This window comes from Vulpes lagopus, chromosome 8, assembly GCF_018345385.1.
Source record: "Vulpes lagopus strain Blue_001 chromosome 8, ASM1834538v1, whole genome shotgun sequence".
NCBI classification, from domain to species: domain Eukaryota; kingdom Metazoa; phylum Chordata; class Mammalia; order Carnivora; family Canidae; genus Vulpes; species Vulpes lagopus.
Window position 1 is genome coordinate 62,445,939 of NC_054831.1, and position 14,840 is coordinate 62,460,778.

At 39.4% G+C, this 14,840-nt stretch overlaps 1 protein-coding gene across 2 annotated transcripts in view; it reads right to left on the minus strand.

The window, feature by feature from the left end:
• The window catches only part of NEBL (nebulette), a 344,404-nt gene that overhangs the window by 300,657 nt on the left and 28,907 nt on the right, over window positions 1-14,840 (minus strand). The window lies entirely within an intron of this gene.

Below are 14,840 nucleotides of genomic sequence, written 5' to 3' on the forward strand. Positions count from 1 at the left end.
TTTGGCCATTAAAAAAATGAAATCTCACCCTTTGCAATGACATGGACAGAGCTAAAGTATAAGTCAGTCAGAGAAAGACAAATGCCATGTAATTTCATTCATATGTGGAATTCAAATAACAAAACAAATAAGCAATGGAAGAGAAAGACAGACAAACCAAGAAACAGACTCTTCACTATAGAGAACGAACTGGGTCACCAGAGGGGAGGTAGGCAGGAATTGGGGTGAAATAGGCGATAGGGATTAAGGAGGACACTTGTCTTGAGCACTGGGTGTTGAATGGAACTGCTGAATCACTATAATGTACACCTGAAACTAATACAACACTGTATGCTAACTATACTGGAACTAAAATACTTTTTTAATGCCAGAAGGAACCGTCTTGTGTTAGTAAGATAGAGACAGAGTCACTGCAAATAACCTTGAAGTCCCTAATTTCTATAATTAATGAAATCTTGAGGTCTGTAGAAGCTTCCACACACACAGCCACTGTGCACATGCATCAGGCTGAAGCTGTATCCGTTCATCACCAAAGGGTCCCATCAGATTAAAATGAAACCAGGAGTTTCCTTTTAACATCCAACTCCCACTAACGGGGTGTTTCGTGGTTTTAAAGTCTTGCAAACAACTTTTAAATTCAGAAGGCACTTAGGGCAGGAAGCAAGGAGCAGCAGGAAAGGGGGACGATCAATGAATGGGGCTGTTTGAGGCTTCACTTGAAATGATCTCCTATCACCCTTGCCTTTTTCCTGAAAGATAATGCCCAAAGTAGGACGAACATACAGGCTAAAGAAGTGGAAACTGTCAGGGTAGAAAAACAGAAGTGGATCTGCTAAATGCAAATGAATTTAGAGGGAATGTACGTTTTTTTGTTCCTGGCCATCAAAAATAGTTTGGAGGATCTGTGCCAAAGTTAGAAATAAAAGCATGCGCTTTTCTCCCTGCACCCTACAGAGTCGCCTTTGAAGTCACATGTGCTCTACAGGGCACAGACAGAAACAAAACTCAGGCCCTTCTTCAATTTTATTATATACAGTTCAATATAAGACAGTGTCCTTCAAGTACTTACAAAAAGTCATTCTCCATTCCTTCTTCTTAGATATGATAAGCTTTTGTCGTATGCCCTGGAATTTAAATCCATGCTTCCCTCTGGTTATACCTTCTGGTCCCAGGGACAGCCTCGGGGACTTGGCCCAGTTGCCTGGATCTGGTTCAGGTGCTGCCTGGATGGATGGGCTCCAGCTCCTGGCTTGTAGGGACTGGGGCTGACTCTCTGCAGCCACCTGGCAAGCCTTGGCTAGCTTTGCAGCCTTCTGGACTTCCCTGCACAGCTCACTGGGGGGCCTCAGCCCTCCTTTTCCAGGGCTAAGGGATGAACAGCAGCTCTCCATTCTTCCTGCCTGATGCCCCAAAGAGAAAGTAAGAAAAAATACCATATTTGGAGTAATAATAGCTAAACGCTGGTAATGTTTCAAAACCAATCTATCTTCAAAATCATGGCCTTCCTTGGAACACCTCATTATAGCCTTAAGTATAGAAATGTTGATATTGTTTGTTTTGTTGTCTAGCTAGAAAGTGAACTTAGGTCTGGAAATGTCCTGAGCCAGTGTCACATAAATGGGAGTTAAAAGATCAAAGGGAGAGAAACAAAAACGTTTCATACTTTCCAAGGCATTAATCCACCCACTGCGTGCACTCTAAAGAGAAAAAAATGAAAACTGTATTTTCAGCATAAGAGATTTTAACATAGAATATTACAATACCGCCTCTTTTCTCTGGAAAGTAAGCTAGAACTAAAAGGAATCTTAAAGACCAACTAATCCAATTACTTAGAGAGGTAGAAACTCCTGCCCAGAAGCTAATGGCTCAGACTAATAGGGTAGGTGTCAAGAAGACATACAAGCCAATTAGAAGGAACCTCCACTGGCCAAAGATGGGACAATATGAGCAACAAAAGGAATGACAGCAACTGCTTCAAATACATCAAAACTACAAAGTTCATGGGTTGATAAACAGTTGATGAGATGTCCTTCCACCACCACCACCCCAAAATAGTAGAGAACAGTTTACTGGTGACCACCAGGAAAAGCTGCTAAAGTCTCAATTCATTATTCCAACAGTTGCTAAGCAAAAAGCAAAGATGAAGAATGTACCTTGCTTTTTCTGGTCAAACTACATTTCAGGGTAACCAAATAATTGATGGTGGAAAATCATCCATATTAAAGAATCCTGACTAATAGTACAGAAATAAGACAAAATTAGGAAATCTTCATTTTGCAACTCCTAGGTAAGTAATTTTTTGATTGGTCTGGCACACAGATAAATCTTCTGATCAATCTTAACAGGACTAAAACTGGGTTGGTGAAACATATGGTCCCTCCTAATGTGATGCAATAGGAAATACAAAGCACCACTTCTAAGATATCCTTAACAGAAAATAATAATAATAAACTAGAACTTAATTAGACCCCTTGATCTATGAGTTTACAAGAAATATGGGGATACAGGCACAAGTTAAATGATGCTACATGACAGCAATTAGTCAAATCAAAATTGTGGGATGTTCTCTAGGGCAAAGGATCTGGTTTGTCCAGTATATAAGGGAATAAAAAAGAGGTGAGAGGTGGAAGGGGACAATTGTAAATGTAAAGAATAGTTACTAGAAAAAACAGCCAAGTCAGTGAATGCAATGTGTTTGATTCCTAATTTGACCAACTGTTTAAAAAAAAACAACCTTGCTAAAGAGTGAAATGTTAGTATGGATTATATGTTAGAGGATATAAAGGAATTATAAATTTGGGGCAATATTTATGTTGTAGCTATACATAAAGTAAGGGTACTTGTTAGAGATGCACACTGAAATATTTTGGGATGAAATTTTTTCTAAAAAAGGAAGTTAATGACTCAGGACTGGAACCTGCTCTTATGATGCCCAGCACATGCTGGCTGCATTATAACGAAATTCAGAGGGTATACAAATAGTAAACTTTGTTTTAAGTTCCTGAAACAAAAACAGTGTCAACCATTCATTTGTGTCCTCTCTTCCCTTGGTTAATAAGAAACAATGTATGTTTGAACACCACAGATAAGCCACATTTTCTCCATCTGGAAACAAACAACAACAAAAAAAAACCATGTAAACAAGATTACTCAATAATCTCATAGATTTCCGCAGTTACTGTGGGGTTTCGTGCATTAAATTAGCTCACCTTTTGGGTGTGAAATGAGGGGGGAGAAGCTCCCTACACCAAAGATCCCATGAGATCCCAAGAGATGCTGACAGTGCTTTAAATTCCTAAACACATTTGCCATTTGGAAGAAATAATACACTGAGTCACATATACCTAGGCTGCTTTATCAGATAACATTTAATCTTGAAACCAGGTCCTAAGAGATGGAACATGGGACAGCTAAGAATCAATGAAAGTGAAGGGTAATAAAATAAGGGTAATTAATTACTAGAAACATAAAAGGAATGAGTATCTGGAAAAGAAAGTTCAGGATGGAAATAGGGCAGCAAAAAAGTGCGGAGGAGACAAAAGAACACCATCAACACCTTTTCCAAGTCTCAATTTAGCCCAAGATTGTTCAAAAAAATTTTTTTACGTGTGACAAAAGTGAGAATGTACAAGAAAAGTATGGAAGCATAACAGGGCAGAAAAAAAGAAGAGATGGTCCTCTTCGTTGCAGTATTATTTACAAAAGCCAAGATGTAGAAATAACCTAATCGTCCATCAATGGATGAATGGATAAAGAAAATGTGAATATATACACACACATACAATGGAATATTTCAGACATTTTAAAAAGATCCTTCCATTTGCAATGGCATGGATGGACCTTGGGGGCATAACATCAAGTGAAATAAATCAGAGAGAGAGAGAGGCTTACTTTCAGATGGAATTTGAAAAACCTGAACTCACAGATACAGAGTACAGACTGGTGGTTGCTGAAGATGGGGCTGGGGAGTGGGTGAAATAGGTAAAGGAGGTCAAAAGGTACAAACTTCCAGTCATAAGACAGATAAGTTCTGGGGATGTCGCATACAGCATGTAATATACATCAAATATACTGTATCATATATTTGAAAGTTACTGACTGTAAATTTTCAAAGTTCTCATCACAAGAAAGAAAGGTGAAAGTGTGTGTGATGATGGAAGGAAGTTTACTGAGGTGGTCATTTTTTGCAATCTATACAGATATGCAATCGTTATGTCATACATCTGAAGCTAAACCAATGCCCTAGGTTAACTATATCTCATTTAAAAAAAGAAGGAGCTGATCCTCAAAGTCCCACTTGACCTCCCACCATTAATGCACAGCACGAGAGAAGGACATTCTGGGATTAAGGAGTATGGTAACCAAGAGCCCACCATCAGATGAGCCTCAAGTATATTAACTAGAAACAATGACAGTGTATACTCTCCAGTCAGGTTTCAATAGGCTGTACTTTCCCACTATGAGGATTCTCTATGTCAAAATAAATACATAAGCAGAAGTAACAAAACTAAACAACAACAACAAAAACACCCAGCCAGAAAAAAGCACAGCCCAACACAAAATTAATAAAGGCAGTGTGGAAAGAGTCAACATTGCGAAATGTTGTTTTGTAATACATTTGGAACTTCTGGAGTGTTCCACAGGTCATGACGTGGAACACTGACCTCCAGATTGAAAGAGAAGGGCCATCTTTTTTTTCTTCCCCCTGAACGAGACAGTTCTTCTAACTGCTAAAGGTGAGAGAGGGGGTGAGGAGGAGAAAAACAGGGGGGAGAAGGAGGCTCATTTGGCAAGGATCTAGATCCCAGTTTCTCCTACCTCCAGTCCTCAAAATGAAGTTGGTAACATTTCCTGCCTTTTTTGCATTTTTTGAATGGTCAGTAGTAACTTTGTTTCCTGCTTTTCCAGAAGAGCAAGTACAGCTTTCTTTTTCTTTTGTATGTTTTTTAAATTTTTTTTAAGGTTTTATTTATTTATTCATGGAGATGCAGAGAGGGGAGGGGGGCAGAGACACAGGCAGAAGGAGAAGCAGGCTCCACGCAGGGAGCCCGACGTGGGACTCGATCCCAGGACTCCAGGATCACGCCCTGGGCTGCAGGCGGTGCTAAACCGCTGCGCCACCGGGGCTGCCCTGTATGTTTTTTTAGTATGTATCTTTGTTTATATATTGAGATAATTCTGATACCATAAAATTTGTCTTTTTATTTATTTTTTTTAATCTGTCTTTTTAATAAAAAGTATCCAAGCCAGTGCTTTTTAGTACATTTAGGTTTGTAAGACCATCATCAGTCTATAATTCCAGAATATCTTCATCACCCCAAATAGAAATAGAAATTCTGTAGCCATGAACCCTCACTCTCCATTCTGCCCTTCCCCCCACCCCATTCCCCACCCATAGAGCCTATGGTAAATACTAATCCGTCTTTATGGATTTGCCTGTCCTGGAGATTTCATATAAATGGAATCACACAGTGTATCACCTTTGGTGTCTGGTTTCTTTCACTTAGCATAATGTTTTCAAGGTTCATCACTGTCACATTATGTATCAGTACTTCCTTTTTCAGGTTGAATAATGTTCCATTGTATAGACATACCACATTTTGCTCATTCATCAGTTGAGGGACATTTCCACTTTTTAATGGGTTCCCTCTTTTTGACAGATTCCTTTTTTTTTTTTTTTTTTTGATGCACTGCTTCCGCTTTTGGGCTACTGTGAATAATGCTGCTATGGACATTCATGTACAAGTTTTTGTGTCGATGCAGGTTTTTAATTCTCTTGGATATATACCAACCAGAGAATTGTTAGATCATACGATAACTCTATTTTAAGTTTTTGAGGAACTGCTAGACTGTTTTCCAAAGCAGCTGCACCATTTTACACTACACTGCAATGTATGAGGGTTCTAATTTCTCTACATCCTCACCAACACTTGTGATTGTCCATCTTTTTGGCTATGTATATTCCTGTGAGTGTGCAGTGGTATCTCGTTGTCACTTCAACTTGTATTTCCTTAAAGATGAAGCCTCTTTTATATATCAGCTTTGGAGAAATGTCTGCTCAATCTTTTCATTTTTAATTGGGTTATCTTTTAATTATTGAATTGAAACTGTTCTTTATATACTCTGGATATGTGTTGTTGTTGTTTTTTTCAGATATATGATTTACAAATATTTTCTCACATCCTGAGAATTTTTTCACTTTCTTGAGAATGTCCCTTAAAGTACGAATTTTGATGAAATCCAATTTTTGCAGTATTGTTGTTGTTGCTTATGCTTTTAGAGACACAGATCAAGCTACCACCTAATCCAAGGTCACAAAGATTCATGCCTGTTTTCTTCTAACAGTCATATAAATTTAGCTCTTATATTTAAGTCTGATCTGTTTCGAGTTAATATCTTTATATGAGATGAGGCAGGAGTCCTTCATTCTTTCGGCAGCATTATATCTGTGACACTTCCAGTCTGCTTGAAAGGCTATAGCCTTCACATCACATCATTATCCCAGGACAAGTCACAGCTCCGAAGGAAGAGAAGCAGCTCCTGTTTTTAACAAAATGAAAGTTCTGGGCAGGCAAAACACAAGCCAGTGATGAACAGCACAAATTCTGAAGCCAGATTCTCCCATGATACTACTACTCACAAACTGTGGACTTTGAGTCAAATTATTCTCTTCTCTGTACTCAGATCCCCCTCATCTTTCAATGAGGACAGGAAAAAATAGAGCATGTACAGAGTTGTAAGAATTACGACTTAATACAGGCAAAATACTCAGTATAGTGTGCACAGCCCATTGTGAGTGTCAACACATGTAGCTGTTATTATCAGTAAAGATCCGATTATATTAATCGTAGGGCCACAGTTTCTAAAGAAATCTAGGTCTCAAGACAAGAGCAGAGTGGAGCTTGGATGGGTGTGGGGCTTCCATGACAAAATCCCTGATTCTCCAGGTGGTGTCCTTGAACCTCAGAGCCTCCAGCTAATGTTGATGGTCACCTTTGCCCTGTGTACAGTTTTGTTTTCCAAACATTTGCAAGTTTATCTAAAACAAATTCAAAACAGGCACCAAATTTTCCATACCTGACCCTCTCAAAAAAAATTTACTGAAGTAATGCTCTACTGTTAGAATCAAAGCTACTTTTTAAGGGCAAAGTACTCTTTCCCCATAGTGTTTTTGTTTCCAGGTCATTTTAGCAACAATATTAAAATACATTGTCACTCGGGCACCTGGGTAGCTCAGTGGTTGAGTGTCTGCCTTTGGTTCAGGTTGTGATCCCAGGGTCCTGGGATCGAGTTCCCACATCAGGCTCCCTCTGGGAAACCTGCTTCTCCCTCTGCCTATGTCTCTGCCTCTTTCTCTGTGTTTCTCATGAATAAATAAATAAAATAAAAATAAAGGTTTTAAAATTAAAAAAAAAATATGTTGTAACTTTAGAGTCAGAAGGCAGGGTTAATTCCCTCAATCTCAATTCTTTCAGGAATTTCCTCCACATCTCAGAAATAATAAGAGACACCAATCAATCCATGTAAACCCATGTCATAAACAACTGTAAGTATCTCTTCTAAGGGCTGTCTTTTTTCACCATCAATCCCTAATTATCCAGGTTTGGACAAGTTTCCATCCTAGGGTGATTCCCCGTCTAAGTCAAAGGCTTCTGGAACATTTTCCTTCCTCCCTTCTCCACTAGCCCATCAATTAGTGTGTGTTTAGCAATTGAAAATTACTTTTAATATTCATATTGCAAAATATAATTAAATAGGAAACCTTCTGGGATAAAATTATGTCCTGAGTTCTGACACTGTTATAACGAACATCGGGATGTGTTCATCCAGGAGAACATTGTTCCCTCATCATCTGTAAGACATGCTACTCTGATTCTACACTGTCACTTTGGCTTAAAACAGTTTTAAGAATTCCTTTCACTAAGGGGTCCCTGGGTAGCTCAGGCAGTTGAGCATCTGTCTTTGGCTCAGGTCATGATCTTGGGGTCCTGGGTTTGAGCCCCGCATTGGGACAGGGAGCAGGGAGCCTGCTTCTCCTTCTCCCTCTGCCTGCCAAGCCCCTGCTTGTGTTCACGCTTGCTTTCTCCTTCCTTTTCTCTGTCAAATAAATAAATAAAATCTTTAAAAAAAAATTCCTTTAACTCTGTTTGTCACCTATGTACACACACTTCAATATTTTATACCTTTTTTAAAAACCAAAAATGGGATCCATCAGCTTGTGCATTAACTCAGTCTACCCTCGAAGGAGGGCAACCCTTGTGCAGGTTCCAGTGCTCTCATTCATTTCCTCTATGGACACCCCTTGTGAGTCATTTGAGTTCAAACTGAGCTGTGTCTGTAGGCCTCATTTCATCCCAGATCCCAAGCTGAGAGCAAAGCAGCCTGAGCTCCACCCTCAGGACATTCCTTACTCAAGAAAACACACCTCCCTCATCCAAACTGAATTCAGAGGAGAACCACTGGGTGAGGTGAGGCCACAGGGCCTCTGCCAACAGGGCAGCCCATCCTCCCCCAACCTCCTGAAACCCTTTTCTCTGATATTTTCCCATCCTCCCAAAGGGTGGTTTTAAGATCTAAACTTTTCCAGTCACAGTAAACCCACACCCTAGTTACAGCCTCCGTGGAGAAGGAGAGAGAAGGGGAAAAAAAAAAAGGACCCTGGCAATGATCCTTTGCATAACAATATTTGGCAAAATAATGCATTGAGAAGTTAATTCTCAGGCCAGGTGAGGCTACCTGCATTCAGCCTCCTACAGCTATAGGAAATGAGCCTGAAAAACCAAGGCAACTATACCACAAAGGGCTTCTCCACTAAGGAAAAGGAACAATTCTGACATACAGATCATACCTGTTGGGCTATTCACCTGGCCTGAGACACTGTGGCACAACTCTTCTGCATGCAGAGTTACTGACAGGCGTACACAATGAGGGTTGCTGTGCAAGCAGGGTAGCCAAACACCCCTGTTTGCCTGGGATGGTCCTGGTTTCAGAACTGACAGTCCTGTGTCCTCAGTGGGCCACCCTATCACCATCAGCTCTCAGCAGCTGGCCTGTTCTTCTTTCCCAACATATTTAGCTTCTTACTTGTAAAACTGGAGATAATTATAAGACTTATTCTAGAAGGTTGTTAGAATTCAACGAAACAATTTTCTCAAAGTGTCTGGCATCTAGTACTTAACAAATAATTATTATTCACACTATAAGAGCAGGTAGATAGTAAATATTCATCCAAACAACTTTGCTGTTTTCAACTACACGAAACTATCCTTGTGTGCTTCGTCTTCGTGTTTAATTATTCATATAAGCTTGGTGTTCATTTACACCTCTAAAAAACTAGGGAAGAAACTAGTACAGTTTACCAAATGATCCTGTTCAGTGTCTAAATGCACCATGACTATTGCTAATTTCCTCCTGGCTTTTCAGCCCTAAAATCCATTCAACATCATGGTCCCAGAGGCTACTGCCTCATTGGCCATTTCCTAGAGGTGGAACCACCTAAGCAAAAGCACAACTGAGTATGTGGAGAGGAGCTGAGCATGGTGGGAACGATACAATGGGTACTGGGATTTCTAATGGTCAGTGGTCACCTCCTCTTTGCCAGGCCCCCTTCCTACAGGGTAATCATGACAATACCATAAAGGCAAGGTTGGAAGGAGCATCAAACTGGCTTCTTCAAACAGTAGAAGCTGAGACAGTCTTGCATCACTGGGACAACTGACGGCACTGTCCCAACTCACACTAAACTCCTATAATATGTATCTGTTTTCTGCTTAGAATTTCCAAAGACCAAGAAGAGAAGAACATATCCATGAAATGACCCTCGAAGGTAGAGTGAATTGATGGCCTTTGGGCTCCTAACAAGCTAAACATGTGGTGGCCCTCAAGGTAAAACTGAAGGGCTCCTCGAAGAGACAAAGAGAAGAAATCTTTAAAGTAAATGGGCCATCAACTATGCTTCTACCATGATTACAAGGTTTACCAAAAAAAAATAGTGAATATAAACAATGCATAGATTACAGAAAAATCAAAAGAGGGCTCAGGGTTCAACAGAATGTCAGAGGAGGAGATGAGGCAGACGAGAGGCAACAGGTGATGACAAAAACACAAGGATGACAAGTTAGAGAATCAGAAAAGGTAATAATGGGAGAGAATATTTCCCAAGAAAACAGTAACTACAATTACCCCAAACACTGTAAGTAAGCAAAATGAAATTAAATTACCAAAAATAAACAGCACATCATAATAAATAGTAGCCACTATCCATGACTTTATGATATTCTTTTTTTTTAAGATTTTATTTATTTATTCATGAGAGACAGGCAGAGACATAGGCGGAGGGAGAAGCAGACTCCACACAGGGAGCCCGATGTGGGACTCGATCCCAGGACTCCAGGATCACACCGGGGGCCGAAGGCGGCGCTAAACCGCTGAGCCACCCCGGCTGCCCTATGATATTCTTATACAGGATTTATTCCTACTTGAGTCTATATATTCGACTGCGATTAAACCTTTAAGTCTGTTCAAAAGCAATCCAAGCACAAAATTCAAAGGAGAATACACTTTGTCATCTCTAGTTACAATACATACACAAAGCTCTCAGATCTTAAGAGCAGTGGCTTGCATAGGAATTCTCATCATCAAGTTACATAGCATTAGTGGAACTCTTTCTGGGAATCTAAGCCAAGCTCTCAAGGCTATAATTCAAAGTAACATGGAGAAATTAGAGAAAGACATTTTCATTAACGTAAAGCTTTAGACTTGTGGCCAAAGATTTGAATAGAAATGCAAAATACAATCAGATGGAATAAAATGACTATTTAATGTTGCCAAGAGCTAAAGAAATACAGAATGTAATCAAGCAGTGGAGGAAATAGTTGCAACGTGGATGAGGATGCAGACATATGTCTACCTAAATCACAGGAAAGAAGGACATAAGGATACCAACCCAGGAGATCAAGGTTGAAATCCGTCACATCTGAAGGGCGTGGACTGCTCTCTGTTGTCATAGCAACTATAAAGGGCTTAGACTCCTGTTGTCATAGTGATTATAAAATGGACTTACTGGCAGCTCAAAAAGAACCTGGACATATGCCTTTGTACCCCAAATCTCTGCCAGATAAACAACTGTAGGGTGGCCCGGTCACCTCAACAGTTAGCATGGCAACCTCAACCTACCTCATACTTCTTTTTCCCACAGTGAGCATGTGTCGTGATAAGATTTGGAATAAAATATAGAGATGCTAAAGTTAATGAAAGCCAAAGTATTAACAGTCTTGTGTTAAGTACAAAATAATCTTTGTACATTAGGTATTAAACTGAATGGAATGCTTAAGAATCTGACATCTTTGAGAATGTGCCAGATTGTAATTGATTTTAAACTTGTCATTGACTAAAAGGTGAAAATATGGGTGCTTTCAAATGATATTAGAATGTTAAGGAGAATGAGAAATTCTCTGTATTTAGAAGTTTAACTTTAAAACTTATAAGAATCATTTAAGTAGTAAAGGTATTTTTTGCTAAGAACTTTAGATTTGTGTTGGTAGGCATCTGAAGTGATTAAAAAGAAGATCAGATATATTAATTCACAAATGCAAATTTAAATGTTGAAGGAAATGTGATTCACTCATAAACTAAATGAATTAATGGGAAGTTAGGCCATCCAACTTGAATTTATGTGCCATTATTTAAAGCAAACATCCAAAACCTGTTGGTCTTTATTTTATATATGACTTATGAGATTCATGTATATATAGAGAGACAGAGAATAACAAGTATTTTAAGTAAAATAAAAGCATAAAATAAAAACAAGTCTGTTTTTTTTTACTTTGGTAAATGAATATTAATTAAAATGAATATTAATTAAATTAAAATTAATTAAAGCAATGTTAATATTCATTTAAAACTAATGTTAATTTTGGTTCTGCCAAAAATGCATAAATGAATCTAATTAAGAGGAGATATGAAATGTAAAAAAGGGGCATTACTACAAAAAAAAGAAAGAAGAAAAGTGCTCAAAAATGTCACTTCCCTCCCCCTTCAAAGAAAGGGTGGGGGGGAGAAGTAGTATTCCAAATTAAAGAAGACCAAAGGGCCCCATCAGTTCAATAAAGTGCATTATCTGGGATTTTCTTTCACTAAAGATGACATTATTGTTTAAGCTGGGAAAATTGGAATTAGGTCTGCAGATTAGATAATACTATGGTATTAATGTTAACTTCCCAATTTTGAAAATGGGATGGTATTTACGTAAGAGAATTCCTTTGTTTTTAGGAAACACACAGTTAAGTATTTAGATACAAAGAGACATTGTATCTACACTTATCTCAGGGGCTCAGGGAGAAAAGAAAAAGAAAGAGATGAAACAAATGTATTAAAATGTCATTTGGAGAATCCTGGTGAAATATATACAGGATTTCTTTGCAAGACTCTTGCAACTATGCTATGCGTCCAGTATCATGTCAAAACGAAAGTTCAAGAAAACTAATAATAAAGGAACAGTTCAAAAAAATGCCACCTTCGAACATCAGAAATCACCCACTGACATAGAAGCACAAAAAGATAATTAAAAGCAGGAAAAATAAATCTGAGAGCAGAGGAAGACTGAGTAAAATGCACCAGGGGAAAACTTTAGGAAAAGTCTGAAAATCAGAGAAAAGATGACTTAAAGGATATCAAGCTTTCCTCTAACCTTGAACCCAAAGTCAGTTATATCCCTTCAGATGACGGCTCTGTCACCAAGAACGTGCAATACCCACTGCAAATGCCTGCCCCCACGATCTTACCAAGCAAAGTAGCTAACATTACTCCCCACCCCTTTCAGCATAGCCCATCCTCTGGAAAAGCTCTCTCTTGATTTAAAACCAAATACTTCTAGGTAGAAGGCAGTTCCCACCCCTGGTATCCACATCTCAACCTCAGCCAGGACCGGACTAAGGAGTTGTGAATCACTCTTTGTAACAGCACAAAAGATCTTATTCAGTAGAGAAACTTGTAGGAATAGCAATTCTCTTAGCTTTCTCCTTGGTAATATAATCCATCATTCCTGAGCACTCCCTATGGGTGGTGTTCCCAATAAACAGATACTTGACTTCAAATGTGCCCGGCCCGGTCCTGGGACCATAACCAGACAGACCAACCAAAATACAGCTTCACCCTGGGTTGCACCAGCCCCATGGGTTAGCATGACCTGAGCCACCCTGTGTTCTGTAACCCTGCAGACTTCTGCTGGCCTTGCTCTGAGGGCACTCTGCATGACGGCAGACTGCCTGACCTCTCACTCCAGGCAAACTACCTGGGTGTAACAGAGCACTCTACAGAAGAAGAGAAAACAGGAACCAACAGCAGCCTGTGAAACAGACATTTTCCAACAGGATCAGTTATCAAAAATCAAAATTGAACATGCAAGGAAGTTGTGGTATTCCCTTCTCTAAATTCTTGGAAGTCCCGGGAGAATTTTTTTACTCTGAATACTTCAAATATCCTCAAATCTGAAATCAGGAGACACACTATATAACCTTGAAGTGGTTATACATCTGTGAACGCGAGACTGAGGATGTGTGTGTATCTGTGTGTATGTTTGTGTGTGTGTGTGTATGACTGAAGCATAGAAATATAAAAGTTACCATAACCTTTCGTTAATTCAGTAAGTGTTGGCTAAGCACATGTTATATACATGATGGAAGCTGAGAAAGGAGGGGCTTTCAAAAACATGCAGATGTGTTAAGACTCAACTATGAAAAGTGCTTTCTTAAATACATAGGACAACAATTTGATGAGATAAATACAATCAGCCTCATTTTCTAGGTAATAAATCTGGGGTGGGGGGGGGGAAACTAGGCAAATCTCAGAAAGATGTTAAATGGTGCCACCAGAAGTCCTAATAAAATAGGAAAGTTCTCAATGAATGCCATCCTTAATCCGGAAGATTGGGTAATCATTTTTTTTAAGCTTTATTTATTTTTATTTGAGAGAGAGACAGAAAGAGCATGAGTGAGGGGTGGGGCAAAAAGAGAAGAGAGAGAAAAATCTCAAGCCGACTCACTGCTCAGTGCGGAGCCAATGAGGCGCTCGATCCCAGGACCTGAGATCATGACCTGAGCCGAAACCAAGAGTCAAGCACTTAACCAACTGAGCCACCCAGGCGCCCTGACTGAGTAATCTTTTAATCAAACCACCACATTTCCCAAAATCTTGGCTTCCCTACCTCTTTGAGATGTGAATTAAACCAGATGGCCCCTAAAGCTGCTTCCAGCCTTGAAAAAAAAAAATCTAGAATTTCCATCCTAAGATTTAGCCCTATTGAACATACATAACAAGCCACATCAGGATAAGAAGGAAAACAAAGCCTAAAACAGGGCCATTTCAGAAAAACTTTGTATCATAGTTTACTCTTTTACACAGAAAAAGGCAATGGTAATTATTCAATCAGAAAAAAAGTTACGATTATTCAAATGAGGTACTGTAGACAACTCAAATAAGAAGAGAATCTTTGTGTTGTTTCTCTTGTGATTATTAAGAACAGAAACATTCTCGGGGCACCTGAGCGGCTCAGTGGTTGAGCATCTGCCTTTGGCTCAGGGTATGATTCCTGGGATCCTGGGATCAAGTCCCACATCAGGCTCCCTGCAGGGAGCCTGCTTCTCCCTCTGCCTGTATCTCTGCCTCTCTCTGTGTGTCTTATGAATAAATAAATAAATAAAATCTTGAAGAAAAAAAAAAAAAGAAAAGTAACATTCTCTGGTCTTCACAGTACAGAGGCAGCTGAATCACTTGTGGCCTCACAGGGAGGGCAGACAGCACCCTGCAGAGGCTGTCCCTCTCCGAGCACTGCTTTGCCTTTG